Here is a 9959-nt window from a genome sequence, read left to right on the forward strand (position 1 = left end):
AACGGTGTTGGTAGTATAAAAATATCTACAGCACCTTGTATTCCCAGGTGGTCTCCCATCCAAGTACTAACCAGGCCCAACACTGCTTAGCTTCCAAGATTAGATGAGATTGGGCGTATCCAGTGTGGTGCTGCAGTAGATGAACTTTTTGGTTTCTGTTAGAACTTTTCTACTTCTAACTACTGGTTCATAAATGAATACGTTTTAAAATGGAATGCATCAACAGAACGGTGTTGGCAGTATAAAAATATCTACAGCACCTTGTATTCCCAGGTGGTCTCCCATCCAAGTACTAACCAGGCCCAACACTGCTTAGCTTCCAAGATCAGATGAGATTGGGCGTACCCAGTGTGGTGTGGCTGTAGATGAGCTTTGTGGTTTCTGTTAGAACTTTTCTACTTCTAACTACTGGTTCATAAATGAATACGTTTTAAAATGGAATGCATCAACAGAACGGTGTTGGCAGTATAAAAATATCTACAGCACCTTGTATTCCGAGGTGGTCTCCCATCCAAGTACTAACCAGGCCCAACACTGCTTAGCTTCCAAGATCAGATGAGATTGGGCGTATCCAGTGTGGTGTGGCTGTAGATGAGCTTTGTGGTTTCTGTTAGAACTTTTCTACTTCTAACTACTGGTTCATAAATGAATACGTTTTAAAATGGAATGCATCAACAGAACGGTGTTGGCAGTATAAAAATATCTACAGCACCTTGTATTCCCAGGTGGTCTCCCATCCAAGTACTAACCAGGCCCAACACTGCTTAGCTTCCAAGATCAGATGAGATTGGGCGTATCCAGTGTGGTGTTGCTATAGATGAACTTTCTGGTTTCTGTTAGAACTTTTCTACTTCTAACTACTGGTTCATAAATGAATACGTTTTAAAATGGAATGCATCAACAGAACGGTGTTGGCAGTATAAAATTATCTACAGCACCTTGTATTCCGAGGTGGTCTCCCATCCAAGTACTAACCAGGCCCAACACTGCTTAGCTTCCAAGATCAGATGAGATTGGGCGTATCCAGTGTGGTGTGGCTGTAGATGAGCTTTGTGGTTTCTGTTAGAACTTTTCTACTTCTAACTACTGGTTCATAAATGAATACGTTTGAAAATGGAATGCATCAACAGATCAGTGTTGGCAGTATAAAAATATCTACAGCACCTTGTATTCCCAGGTGGTCTCCCATCCAAGTACTAACCAGGCCCAACACTGCTTAGCTTCCAAGATCAGATGAGATTGGGCGTACCCAGTGTGGTGTGGCTGTAGATGAGCTTTGTGGTTTCTGTTAGAACTTTTCTACTTCTAACTACTGGTTCATAAATGAATACGTTTTAAAATGGAATGCATCAACAGAACGGTGTTGGCAGTATAAAAATATCTACAGCACCTTGTATTCCGAGGTGGTCTCCCATCCAAGTACTAACCAGGCCCAACACTGCTTAACTTCCAAGATCAGATGAGATTGGGCGTATCCAGTGTGGTGTGGCTGTAGATGAGCTTTGTGGTTTCTGTTAGAACTTTTCTACTTCTAACTACTGGTTCATAAATGAATACGTTTTAAAATGGAATGCATCAACAGAACGGTGTTGGCAGTATAAAAATATCTACAGCACCTTGTATTCCCAGGTGGTCTCCTATCCAAGTACTAACCAGGCCCAACACTGCTTAGCTTCCAAGATCAGATGAGATTGGGCGTACCCAGTGTGGTGTGGCTGTAGATGAGCTTTGTGGTTTCTGTTAGAACTTTTCTACTTCTAACTACTGGTTCATAAATGAATACGTTTTAAAATGGAATGCATCAACAGAACGGTGTTGGCAGTATAAAAATATCTACAGCACCTTGTATTCCGAGGTGGTCTCCCATCCAAGTACTAACCAGGCCCAACACTGCTTAACTTCCAAGATCAGATGAGATTGGGCGTATCCAGTGTGGTGTGGCTGTAGATGAGCTTTGTGGTTTCTGTTAGAACTTTTCTACTTCTAACTACTGGTTCATAAATGAATACGTTTGAAAATGGAATGCATCAACAGAACGGTGTTGGCAGTATAAAATTATCTACAGCACCTTGTATTCCCAGGTGGTCTCCCATCCAAGTACTAACCAGGCCCAACACTGCTTAGCTTCCAAGATCAGATGAGATTGGGCGTACCCAGTGTGGTGTGGCTGTAGATGAGCTTTGTGGTTTCTGTTAGAACTTTTCTACTTCTAACTACTGGTTCATAAATGAATACGTTTTAAAATGGAATGCATCAACAGAACGGTGTTGGCAGTATAAAAATATCTACAGCACCTTGTATTCCGAGGTGGTCTCCCATCCAAGTACTAACTAGGCCCAACACTGCTTAACTTCCAAGATCAGATGAGACTGGGCGTATCCAGTGTGGTGTGGCTGTAGATGAGCTTTGTGGTTTCTGTTAGAACTTTTCTACTTCTAACTACTGGTTCATAAATGAATACGTTTTAAAATGGAATGCATCAACAGAACGGTGTTGGCAGTATAAAAATATCTACAGCACCTTGTATTCCCAGGTGGTCTCCCATCCAAGTACTAACCAGGCCCAACACTGCTTAGCTTCCAAGATCAGATGAGATTGGGCGTATCCAGTGTGATGTTGCTATAGATGAACTTACTGGTTTCTGTTAGAACTTTTCTACTTCTAACTACTGGTTCATAAATGAATACGTGTTAAAATGGAATGCATCAACAGAACGGTGTTGGCAGTATAAAAATATCTACAGCACCTTGTATTCCGAGGTGGTCTCCCATCCAAGTACTAACCAGGCCCAACACTGCTAAGCTTCCAAGATCAGATGAGATTGGACGTATCCAGTGTGGTGTGGCTGTAGATGAACTTTTTGGTTTCTGTTATAACTTTTCTACTTCTAACTACTGGTTCATAAATGAATACGTTTTAAAATGGAATGCATCAACAGAATGGTGTTGGCAGTATAAAATTATCTACAGCACCTTGTATTCCCAGGTGGTCTCCCATCCAAGTACTAACCAGGCCCAACACTGCTTAGCGTCCAAGATCAGATGAGATTGGGCATATCCAGTGTGGTGTGGCTGTAGATGAGCTTTGTGGTTTCTGTTAGAACTTTTCTACTTCTAACTACTGGTTCATAAATGAATACGTTTGAAAATGGAATGCATCAACAGAACGGTGTTGGCAGTATAAAAATATCTACAGCACCTTGTATTCCCAGGTGGTCTCCCATCCAAGTACTAACCAGGCCCAACACTGCTTAGTTTCCAAGATCAGATGAGATTGGGCGTACCCAGTGTGGTGTGGCTGTAGATGAGCTTTGTGGTTTCTGTTAGAACTTTTCTACTTCTAACTACTGGTTCATAAATGAATACGTTTGAAAATGGAATGCATCAACAGAACGGTGTTGGCAGTATAAAAATACCTACAGCACCTTGTATTCCCAGGTGGTCTCCAATCCAAGTACTAACCAGGCCCAACACTGCTTAGCTTCCAAGATCAGATGAGATTGGGCGTATCCAGTGTGGTGTGGCTGTAGATGAGCTTTGTGGTTTCTGTTAGAACATTTCTACTTCTAACTACTGGTTCATAAATGAATACGTTTGAAAATGGAATGCATCAACAAAACGGTGTTGGCAGTATAAAAATATCTACAGCACCTTGTATTCCCAGGTGGTCTTACATCCAAGTACTAACCAGGCCCAACACTGCTTAGCTTCCAAGATCAGATGAGATTGGGCGTATCCAGTGTGGTGTTGCTGTAGATGAACTTTCTGGTTTCTGTTAGAACTTTTCTACTTCTAACAACTGGTTCATAAATAAATACGTTTTAAAATGGAATGCATCAACAGAACGGTGTTGGCAGTATAAAAATATCTACAGCACCTTGTATTCCGAGGTGGTCTCCCATCCAAGTACTAACCAGGCCCAACACTGCTTAGCTTCCAAGATCAGATGAGATTGGGCGTATCCAGTGTGGTGTGGCTGTAGATGAGCTTTGTGGTTTCTGTTAGAACTTTTCTACTTTTAACTACTGGTTCATAAATGAATACGTTTGAAAATGGAATGCATCAACAGAACGGTGTTGGCAGTATAAAAATATCTACAGCACCTTGTATTCCCAGGTGGTCTCCCATCCAAGTACTAACCAGGCCCAACACTGCTTAGCTTCCAAGATCAGATGAGATTGGGCGTATCCAGTGTGGTGTGGCTGTAGATGAGCTTTGTGGTTTCTGTTAGAACTTTTCTACTTCTAACTACTGGTTCATAAATGAATACGTTTGAAAATGGAATGCATCAACAGAACGGTGTTGGCAGTATAAAAATATCTACAGCACCTTGTATTCCCAGGTGGTCTCCCATCCAAGTACTAACCAGGCCCAACACTGCTTAGCTTCCAAGATCAGATGAGATTGGGCGTACCCAGTGTGGTGTGGCTGTAGATGAGCTTTGTGGTTTCTGTTAGAACTTTTCTACTTCTAACTACTGGTTCATAAATGAATACGTTTGAAAATGGAATGCATCAACAGAACGGTGTTGGCAGTATAAAAATACCTACAGCACCTTGTATTCCCAGGTGGTCTCCCATCCAAGTACTAACCAGGCCCAACACTGCTTAGCTTCCAAGATCAGATGAGATTGGGCGTATCCAGTGTGGTGTGGCTGTAGATGAGCTTTGTGGTTTCTGTTAGAACATTTCTCCTTCTAACTACTGGTTCATAAATGAATACGTTTGAAAATGGAATGCATCAACAGAACGGTGTTGGCAGTATAAAAATATCTACAGCACCTTGTATTCCCAGGTGGTCTCCCATCCAAGTACTAACCAGGCCCAACACTGCTTAGCTTCCAAGATCAGATGAGATTGGGCGTATCCAGTGTGGTGTTGCTGTAGATGAGCTTTCTGGTTTCTGTTAGAACTTTTCTACTTCTAACTACTGGTTCATAAATGAATACGTTTGAAAATGGAATGCATCAACAGAACGGTGTTGGCAGTATAAAAATATCTACAGCACCTTGTATTCCCAGGTGGTCTCCCATCCAAGTACTAACCAGGCCCAACACTGCTAAGCTTCCAAGATCAGATGAGATTGGACGTATCCAGTGTGGTGTGGCTGTAGATGAGCTTTGTGGTTTCTGTTAGAACTTTTCTACTTCTAACTACTGGTTCATAAATGAATACGTTTGAAAATGGAATGCATCAACAGAACGGTGTTGGCAGTATAAAAATATCTACAGCACCTTGTATTCCCAGGTGGTCTCCCATCCAAGTACTAACCAGGCCCAACACTGCTTAGCTTCCAAGATCAGATGAGATTGGGCGTACCCAGTGTGGTGTGGCTGTAGATGAGCTTTGTGGTTTCTGTTAGAACTTTTCTACTTCTAACTACTGGTTCATAAATGAATACGTTTGAAAATGGAATGCATCAACAGAACGGTGTTGGCAGTATAAAAATACCTACAGCACCTTGTATTCCCAGGTGGTCTCCCATCCAAGTACTAACCAGGCCCAACACTGCTTAGCTTCCAAGATCAGATGAGATTGGGCGTATCCAGTGTGGTGTGGCTGTAGATGAGCTTTGTGGTTTCTGTTAGAACATTTCTCCTTCTAACTACTGGTTCATAAATGAATACGTTTGAAAATGGAATGCATCAACAGAACGGTGTTGGCAGTATAAAAATATCTACAGCACCTTGTATTCCCAGGTGGTCTCCCATCCAAGTACTAACCAGGCCCAACACTGCTTAGCTTCCAAGATCAGATGAGATTGGGCGTATCCAGTGTGGTGTTGCTGTAGATGAGCTTTCTGGTTTCTGTTAGAACTTTTCTACTTCTAACTACTGGTTCATAAATGAATACGTTTGAAAATGGAATGCATCAACAGAACGGTGTTGGCAGTATAAAAATATCTACAGCACCTTGTATTCCCAGGTGGTCTCCCATCCAAGTACTAACCAGGCCCAACACTGCTAAGCTTCCAAGATCAGATGAGATTGGACGTATCCAGTGTGGTGTGGCTGTAGATGAGCTTTGTGGTTTCTGTTAGAACTTTTCTACTTCTAACTACTGGTTCATAAATGAATACGTTTGAAAATGGAATGCATCAACAGAACGGTGTTGGCAGTATAAAAATATCTACAGCACCTTGTATTCCCAGGTGGTCTCCCATCCAAGTACTAACCAGGCCAACACTGCTTAGCTTCCAAGATCAGATGAGATTGGGCGTATCAAGTGTGGTGTGGCTGTAGATGAGCTTTGTGGTTTCTGTTAGAACTTTTCTACTTCTAACTACTGGTTCATAAATGAATACGTTTGAAAATGGAATGCATCAACAGAACGGTGTTGGCAGTATAAAAATATCTACAGCACCTTGTATTCCCAGGTGGTCTCCCATCCAAGTACTAACCAGGCCCAACACTGCTAAGCTTCCAAGATCAGATGAGATTGGACGTATCCAGTGTGGTGTGGCTGTAGATGAACTTTTTGGTTTCTGTTAGAACTTTTCTACTTCTAACTACTGGTTCATAAATGAATACGTTTTAAAATGGAATGCATCAACAGAACGGTGTTGGCAGTATAAAATTATCTACAGCACCTTGTATTCCGAGGTGGTCTCCCATCAAAGTACTAACCAGGCCCAACACTGCTTAGCTTCCAAGATCAGATGAGATTGGGCGTATCCAGTGTGGTGTGGTTGTAGATGAGCTTTGTGGTTTCTGTTAGAACTTTTCTACTTCTAACTACTGGTTCATAAATGAATACATTTGAAAATGGAATGCATCAACAGAACGGTGTTGGCAGTATAAAAATATCTACAGCACCTTGTATTCCCAGGTGGTCTCCCATCCAAGTACTAACCAGGCCCAACACTGCTTAGCTTCCAAGATCAGATGAGATTGGGCGTATCCAGTGTGGTGTGGCTGTAGATGAGCTTTGTGGTTTCTGTTAGAACTTTTCTACTTCTAACTACTGGTTCATAAATGAATACGTTTGAAAATGGAATGCATCAACAGAACGGTGTTGGCAGTATAAAAATATCTACAGCACCTTGTATTCCCAGGTGGTCTCCCATCCAAGTACTAACCAGGCCAACACTGCTTAGCTTCCAAGATCAGATGAGATTGGGCGTATCCAGTGTGGTGTGGCTGTAGATGAGCTTTGTGGTTTCTGTTAGAACTTTTCTACTTCTAACTACTGGTTCATAAATGAATACGTTTGAAAATGGAATGCATCAACAGAACGGTGTTGGCAGTATAAAAATATCTACAGCACCTTGTATTCCCAGGTGGTCTCCCATCCAAGTACTAACCAGGCCCAACACTGCTTAGCTTCCAAGATCAGATGAGATTGGGCGTATCCAGTGTGGTGTTGCTGTAGATGAACTTTCTGGTTTCTGTTAGAACTTTTCTACTTCTAACTACTGGTTCATAAATGAATACGTTTTAAAATGGAATGCATCAACAGAACGGTGTTGGCAGTATAAAAATATCTACAGCACCTTGTTTTCCGAGGTGGTCTCCCATCCAAGTACTAATCAGGCCCAACACTGCTTAGCTTCCAAGATCAGATGAGATTGGGCGTATCCAGTGTGGTGTGGCTGTAGATGAGCTTTGTGGTTTCTGTTAGAACTTTTCTACTTCTAACTACTGGTTCATAAATGAATACGTTTTAAAATGGAATGCATCAACAGAACGGTGTTGGCAGTATAAAATTATCTACAGCACCTTGTATTCCCAGGTGGTCTCCAATCCAAGTACTAACCAGGCCCAACACTGCTTAGCTTCCAAGATCAGATGAGATTGGGCGTATCCAGTGTGGTGTGGCTGTAGATGAGCTTTGTGGTTTCTGTTAGAACTTTTCTACTTCTAACTACTGGTTCATAAATGAATACGTTTGAAAATGGAATGCATCAACAGAACGGTGTTGGCAGTATAAAAATATCTACAGCACCTTGTATTCCCAGGTGGTCTCCCATCCAAGTACTAACCAGGCCCAACACTGCTTAGCTTTCAAGATCAGATGAGATTGTGCGTACCCAGTGTGGTGTGGCTGTAGATGAGCTTTGTGGTTTCTGTTAGAACTTTTCTACTTCTAACTACTGGTTCATAAATGAATACGTTTTAAAATGGAATGCATCAACAGAACGGTGTTGGCAGTATAAAAATATCTATAGCACCTTGTATTCCGAGGTGGTCTCCCATCCAAGTACTAACCAGGCCCAACACTGCTTAGCTTCCAAGATCAGATGAGATTGGGCGTATCCAGTGTGGTGTGGCTGTAGATGAGCTTTGTGGTTTCTGTTAGAACTTTTCTACTTCTAACTACTGGTTCATAAATGAATACGTTTTAAAATGGAATGCATCAACAGAACGATGTTGGCAGTATAAAAATATCTACAGCACCTTGTATTCCCAGGTGGTCTCCCATCCAAGTACTAACCAGGCCCAACACTGCTAAGCTTCCAAGATCAGATGAGATTGGGCGTATCCAGTGTGGTGTGGCTGTAGATGAGCTTTGTGGTTTCTGTTAGAACTTTTCTACTTCTAACTACTGGTTCATAAATGAATACGTTTGAAAATGGAATGCATCAACAGAACGGTGTTGGCAGTATAAAAATATCTACAGCACCTTGTATTCCCAGGTGGTCTCCCATCCAAGTACTAACCAGGCCCAACACTGCTTAGCTTCCAAGATCAGATGAGATTGGGCGTACCCAGTGTGGTGTGGCTGTAGATGAGCTTTGTGGTTTCTGTTAGAACTTTTCTACTTCTAACTACTGGTTCATAAATGAATACGTTTGAAAATGGAATGCATCAACAGAACGGTGTTGGCAGTATAAAAATAACTACAGCACCTTGTATTCCCAGGTGGTCTCCCATCCAAGTACTAACCAGGCCCAACACTGCTTAGCTTCCAAGATCAGATGAGATTGGGCGTATCCAGTGTGGTGTGGCTGTAGATGAGCTTTGTGGTTTCTGTTAGAACTTTTCTACTTTTAACTACTGGTTCATAAATGAATACGTTTGAAAATGGAATGCATCAACAGAACGGTGTTGGCAGTATAAAAATATCTACAGCACCTTGTATTCCCAGGTGGTCTCCCATCCAAGTACTAACCAGGCCCAACACTGCTTAGTTTCCAAGAACAGATGAGATTGGGCGTATCCAGTGTGGTGTTGCTGTAGATGAACTTTCTGGTTTCTGTTAGAACTTTTCTACTTCTAACTACTGGTTCATAAATGAATACGTTTTAAAATGGAATGCATCAACAGAACGGTGTTGGCAGTATAAAATTATCTACAGCACCTTGTATTCCCAGGTAGTCTCCCATCCAAATACTAACCAGGCACAACACTGTTTAGCTTCCAAGATCAGATGAGATTGGGCGTATCCAGTGTGGTGTGGCTGTAGATGAGCTTTGTGGTTTCTGTTAGAACTTTTCTACCTCTAACTACTGGTTCATAAATGAATACGTTTTAAAATGGAATCCATCAACAGAACGGTGTTGGCAGTATAAAAATATCTACAGCACCTTGTATTCCCTGGTGGTCTCCCATCCAAGTACTAACCAGGCCCAACACTGCTTAGCTTCCAAGATCAGATGAGATTGGACGTATCCAGTGTGGTGTGGCTGTAGATGAACTTTTTGGTTTCTGTTAGAACTTTTCTACTTCTAACTCCTGGTTCATAAATGAATACGTTTAAAAATGGAATGCATCAACAGAACGGTGTTTTCAGTATAAAAATATCTACAGCACCTTGTATTACCGGGTGGTCTCCCATCCAAGTACTAACCAGGCCCAACACTGCTTAGCTTCCAAGATCAGATGAGATTGGGCGTACCCAGTGTGGTGTGGCTGTAGATGAGCTTTGTGGTTTCTGTTAGAACTTTTCTACTTCTAACTACTGGTTCATAAATGAATACGTTTGAAAATGGAATGCATCAACAGAACGGTGTTGGCAGTAT

The 9959-nt window shown here is 41.8% G+C and overlaps 38 non-coding genes and 6 pseudogenes across 38 annotated transcripts; all 44 read right to left on the bottom strand.

The window, feature by feature from the left end:
• Positions 1 to 22: 22 nt before the first annotated feature.
• LOC134891867 (5S ribosomal RNA) lies at positions 23 to 141 on the bottom strand (annotated as a pseudogene).
• Positions 142 to 248: 107 nt separating this feature from the next.
• Positions 249 to 367, bottom strand: LOC135059496 (5S ribosomal RNA). The gene has a single exon (XR_010245898.1). It is a non-coding gene; the product is annotated as a 5S ribosomal RNA (ribosomal RNA).
• Positions 368 to 474: 107 nt separating this feature from the next.
• On the bottom strand, positions 475 to 593 carry LOC135062013 (5S ribosomal RNA). Its single transcript, XR_010248377.1, has one exon. It is a non-coding gene; the product is annotated as a 5S ribosomal RNA (ribosomal RNA).
• A 107-nt stretch (positions 594 to 700) lies between these two features.
• LOC135063249 (5S ribosomal RNA) lies at positions 701 to 819 on the bottom strand. The gene has a single exon (XR_010249583.1). It is a non-coding gene; the product is annotated as a 5S ribosomal RNA (ribosomal RNA).
• Positions 820 to 926: 107 nt separating this feature from the next.
• On the bottom strand, positions 927 to 1045 carry LOC135062014 (5S ribosomal RNA). Its single transcript, XR_010248378.1, has one exon. It is a non-coding gene; the product is annotated as a 5S ribosomal RNA (ribosomal RNA).
• Positions 1046 to 1152: 107 nt separating this feature from the next.
• Positions 1153 to 1271, bottom strand: LOC135059497 (5S ribosomal RNA). The gene has a single exon (XR_010245899.1). It is a non-coding gene; the product is annotated as a 5S ribosomal RNA (ribosomal RNA).
• A 107-nt stretch (positions 1272 to 1378) lies between these two features.
• On the bottom strand, positions 1379 to 1497 carry LOC135058542 (5S ribosomal RNA). Its single transcript, XR_010244968.1, has one exon. It is a non-coding gene; the product is annotated as a 5S ribosomal RNA (ribosomal RNA).
• A 107-nt stretch (positions 1498 to 1604) lies between these two features.
• LOC135068864 (5S ribosomal RNA) lies at positions 1605 to 1723 on the bottom strand. Its single transcript, XR_010255055.1, has one exon. It is a non-coding gene; the product is annotated as a 5S ribosomal RNA (ribosomal RNA).
• A 107-nt stretch (positions 1724 to 1830) lies between these two features.
• Positions 1831 to 1949, bottom strand: LOC135058543 (5S ribosomal RNA). Its single transcript, XR_010244970.1, has one exon. It is a non-coding gene; the product is annotated as a 5S ribosomal RNA (ribosomal RNA).
• A 107-nt stretch (positions 1950 to 2056) lies between these two features.
• Positions 2057 to 2175, bottom strand: LOC135059498 (5S ribosomal RNA). The gene has a single exon (XR_010245900.1). It is a non-coding gene; the product is annotated as a 5S ribosomal RNA (ribosomal RNA).
• Positions 2176 to 2282: 107 nt separating this feature from the next.
• Positions 2283 to 2401, bottom strand: LOC135065953 (5S ribosomal RNA). Its single transcript, XR_010252217.1, has one exon. It is a non-coding gene; the product is annotated as a 5S ribosomal RNA (ribosomal RNA).
• A 107-nt stretch (positions 2402 to 2508) lies between these two features.
• On the bottom strand, positions 2509 to 2627 carry LOC135069665 (5S ribosomal RNA). The gene has a single exon (XR_010255842.1). It is a non-coding gene; the product is annotated as a 5S ribosomal RNA (ribosomal RNA).
• Positions 2628 to 2734: 107 nt separating this feature from the next.
• On the bottom strand, positions 2735 to 2853 carry LOC134890315 (5S ribosomal RNA; annotated as a pseudogene).
• A 107-nt stretch (positions 2854 to 2960) lies between these two features.
• LOC135066180 (5S ribosomal RNA) lies at positions 2961 to 3079 on the bottom strand. Its single transcript, XR_010252435.1, has one exon. It is a non-coding gene; the product is annotated as a 5S ribosomal RNA (ribosomal RNA).
• A 107-nt stretch (positions 3080 to 3186) lies between these two features.
• Positions 3187 to 3305, bottom strand: LOC135069636 (5S ribosomal RNA). The gene has a single exon (XR_010255814.1). It is a non-coding gene; the product is annotated as a 5S ribosomal RNA (ribosomal RNA).
• A 107-nt stretch (positions 3306 to 3412) lies between these two features.
• Positions 3413 to 3531, bottom strand: LOC135070654 (5S ribosomal RNA). The gene has a single exon (XR_010256810.1). It is a non-coding gene; the product is annotated as a 5S ribosomal RNA (ribosomal RNA).
• Positions 3532 to 3638: 107 nt separating this feature from the next.
• LOC134889774 (5S ribosomal RNA) lies at positions 3639 to 3757 on the bottom strand (annotated as a pseudogene).
• A 107-nt stretch (positions 3758 to 3864) lies between these two features.
• On the bottom strand, positions 3865 to 3983 carry LOC135062015 (5S ribosomal RNA). The gene has a single exon (XR_010248379.1). It is a non-coding gene; the product is annotated as a 5S ribosomal RNA (ribosomal RNA).
• Positions 3984 to 4090: 107 nt separating this feature from the next.
• Positions 4091 to 4209, bottom strand: LOC134898594 (5S ribosomal RNA). Its single transcript, XR_010172287.1, has one exon. It is a non-coding gene; the product is annotated as a 5S ribosomal RNA (ribosomal RNA).
• A 107-nt stretch (positions 4210 to 4316) lies between these two features.
• LOC135059500 (5S ribosomal RNA) lies at positions 4317 to 4435 on the bottom strand. The gene has a single exon (XR_010245903.1). It is a non-coding gene; the product is annotated as a 5S ribosomal RNA (ribosomal RNA).
• Positions 4436 to 4542: 107 nt separating this feature from the next.
• On the bottom strand, positions 4543 to 4661 carry LOC134901525 (5S ribosomal RNA). The gene has a single exon (XR_010175015.1). It is a non-coding gene; the product is annotated as a 5S ribosomal RNA (ribosomal RNA).
• Positions 4662 to 4768: 107 nt separating this feature from the next.
• LOC135060037 (5S ribosomal RNA) lies at positions 4769 to 4887 on the bottom strand. Its single transcript, XR_010246429.1, has one exon. It is a non-coding gene; the product is annotated as a 5S ribosomal RNA (ribosomal RNA).
• Positions 4888 to 4994: 107 nt separating this feature from the next.
• On the bottom strand, positions 4995 to 5113 carry LOC134885778 (5S ribosomal RNA). The gene has a single exon (XR_010169883.1). It is a non-coding gene; the product is annotated as a 5S ribosomal RNA (ribosomal RNA).
• A 107-nt stretch (positions 5114 to 5220) lies between these two features.
• On the bottom strand, positions 5221 to 5339 carry LOC135059501 (5S ribosomal RNA). The gene has a single exon (XR_010245904.1). It is a non-coding gene; the product is annotated as a 5S ribosomal RNA (ribosomal RNA).
• Positions 5340 to 5446: 107 nt separating this feature from the next.
• On the bottom strand, positions 5447 to 5565 carry LOC134901526 (5S ribosomal RNA). The gene has a single exon (XR_010175016.1). It is a non-coding gene; the product is annotated as a 5S ribosomal RNA (ribosomal RNA).
• A 107-nt stretch (positions 5566 to 5672) lies between these two features.
• On the bottom strand, positions 5673 to 5791 carry LOC135060038 (5S ribosomal RNA). The gene has a single exon (XR_010246430.1). It is a non-coding gene; the product is annotated as a 5S ribosomal RNA (ribosomal RNA).
• Positions 5792 to 5898: 107 nt separating this feature from the next.
• On the bottom strand, positions 5899 to 6017 carry LOC134885779 (5S ribosomal RNA). The gene has a single exon (XR_010169884.1). It is a non-coding gene; the product is annotated as a 5S ribosomal RNA (ribosomal RNA).
• A 107-nt stretch (positions 6018 to 6124) lies between these two features.
• On the bottom strand, positions 6125 to 6242 carry LOC135068038 (5S ribosomal RNA). Its single transcript, XR_010254247.1, has one exon. It is a non-coding gene; the product is annotated as a 5S ribosomal RNA (ribosomal RNA).
• A 107-nt stretch (positions 6243 to 6349) lies between these two features.
• Positions 6350 to 6468, bottom strand: LOC134885780 (5S ribosomal RNA). The gene has a single exon (XR_010169885.1). It is a non-coding gene; the product is annotated as a 5S ribosomal RNA (ribosomal RNA).
• A 107-nt stretch (positions 6469 to 6575) lies between these two features.
• LOC134884280 (5S ribosomal RNA) lies at positions 6576 to 6694 on the bottom strand. The gene has a single exon (XR_010168432.1). It is a non-coding gene; the product is annotated as a 5S ribosomal RNA (ribosomal RNA).
• Positions 6695 to 6801: 107 nt separating this feature from the next.
• Positions 6802 to 6920, bottom strand: LOC134898595 (5S ribosomal RNA). Its single transcript, XR_010172288.1, has one exon. It is a non-coding gene; the product is annotated as a 5S ribosomal RNA (ribosomal RNA).
• A 107-nt stretch (positions 6921 to 7027) lies between these two features.
• LOC135063166 (5S ribosomal RNA) lies at positions 7028 to 7145 on the bottom strand. Its single transcript, XR_010249503.1, has one exon. It is a non-coding gene; the product is annotated as a 5S ribosomal RNA (ribosomal RNA).
• A 107-nt stretch (positions 7146 to 7252) lies between these two features.
• LOC135060039 (5S ribosomal RNA) lies at positions 7253 to 7371 on the bottom strand. The gene has a single exon (XR_010246431.1). It is a non-coding gene; the product is annotated as a 5S ribosomal RNA (ribosomal RNA).
• Positions 7372 to 7478: 107 nt separating this feature from the next.
• Positions 7479 to 7597, bottom strand: LOC135064100 (5S ribosomal RNA). Its single transcript, XR_010250415.1, has one exon. It is a non-coding gene; the product is annotated as a 5S ribosomal RNA (ribosomal RNA).
• A 107-nt stretch (positions 7598 to 7704) lies between these two features.
• On the bottom strand, positions 7705 to 7823 carry LOC135068596 (5S ribosomal RNA). The gene has a single exon (XR_010254790.1). It is a non-coding gene; the product is annotated as a 5S ribosomal RNA (ribosomal RNA).
• A 107-nt stretch (positions 7824 to 7930) lies between these two features.
• Positions 7931 to 8049, bottom strand: LOC135069546 (5S ribosomal RNA). The gene has a single exon (XR_010255726.1). It is a non-coding gene; the product is annotated as a 5S ribosomal RNA (ribosomal RNA).
• A 107-nt stretch (positions 8050 to 8156) lies between these two features.
• LOC135070347 (5S ribosomal RNA) lies at positions 8157 to 8275 on the bottom strand. Its single transcript, XR_010256515.1, has one exon. It is a non-coding gene; the product is annotated as a 5S ribosomal RNA (ribosomal RNA).
• Positions 8276 to 8382: 107 nt separating this feature from the next.
• Positions 8383 to 8501, bottom strand: LOC135066307 (5S ribosomal RNA). Its single transcript, XR_010252558.1, has one exon. It is a non-coding gene; the product is annotated as a 5S ribosomal RNA (ribosomal RNA).
• A 107-nt stretch (positions 8502 to 8608) lies between these two features.
• On the bottom strand, positions 8609 to 8727 carry LOC135059502 (5S ribosomal RNA). Its single transcript, XR_010245905.1, has one exon. It is a non-coding gene; the product is annotated as a 5S ribosomal RNA (ribosomal RNA).
• Positions 8728 to 8834: 107 nt separating this feature from the next.
• Positions 8835 to 8953, bottom strand: LOC135059185 (5S ribosomal RNA). Its single transcript, XR_010245598.1, has one exon. It is a non-coding gene; the product is annotated as a 5S ribosomal RNA (ribosomal RNA).
• A 107-nt stretch (positions 8954 to 9060) lies between these two features.
• Positions 9061 to 9179, bottom strand: LOC134888815 (5S ribosomal RNA; annotated as a pseudogene).
• A 107-nt stretch (positions 9180 to 9286) lies between these two features.
• On the bottom strand, positions 9287 to 9405 carry LOC134892142 (5S ribosomal RNA; annotated as a pseudogene).
• A 107-nt stretch (positions 9406 to 9512) lies between these two features.
• Positions 9513 to 9631, bottom strand: LOC135067602 (5S ribosomal RNA). Its single transcript, XR_010253813.1, has one exon. It is a non-coding gene; the product is annotated as a 5S ribosomal RNA (ribosomal RNA).
• A 107-nt stretch (positions 9632 to 9738) lies between these two features.
• LOC134887201 (5S ribosomal RNA) lies at positions 9739 to 9857 on the bottom strand (annotated as a pseudogene).
• Between the last annotated feature and the right edge of the window lie 102 nt (positions 9858 to 9959).

This window comes from Pseudophryne corroboree, chromosome 3 (genome assembly GCF_028390025.1).
Source record: "Pseudophryne corroboree isolate aPseCor3 chromosome 3, aPseCor3.hap2, whole genome shotgun sequence".
NCBI lineage: Eukaryota > Metazoa > Chordata > Amphibia > Anura > Myobatrachidae > Pseudophryne > Pseudophryne corroboree.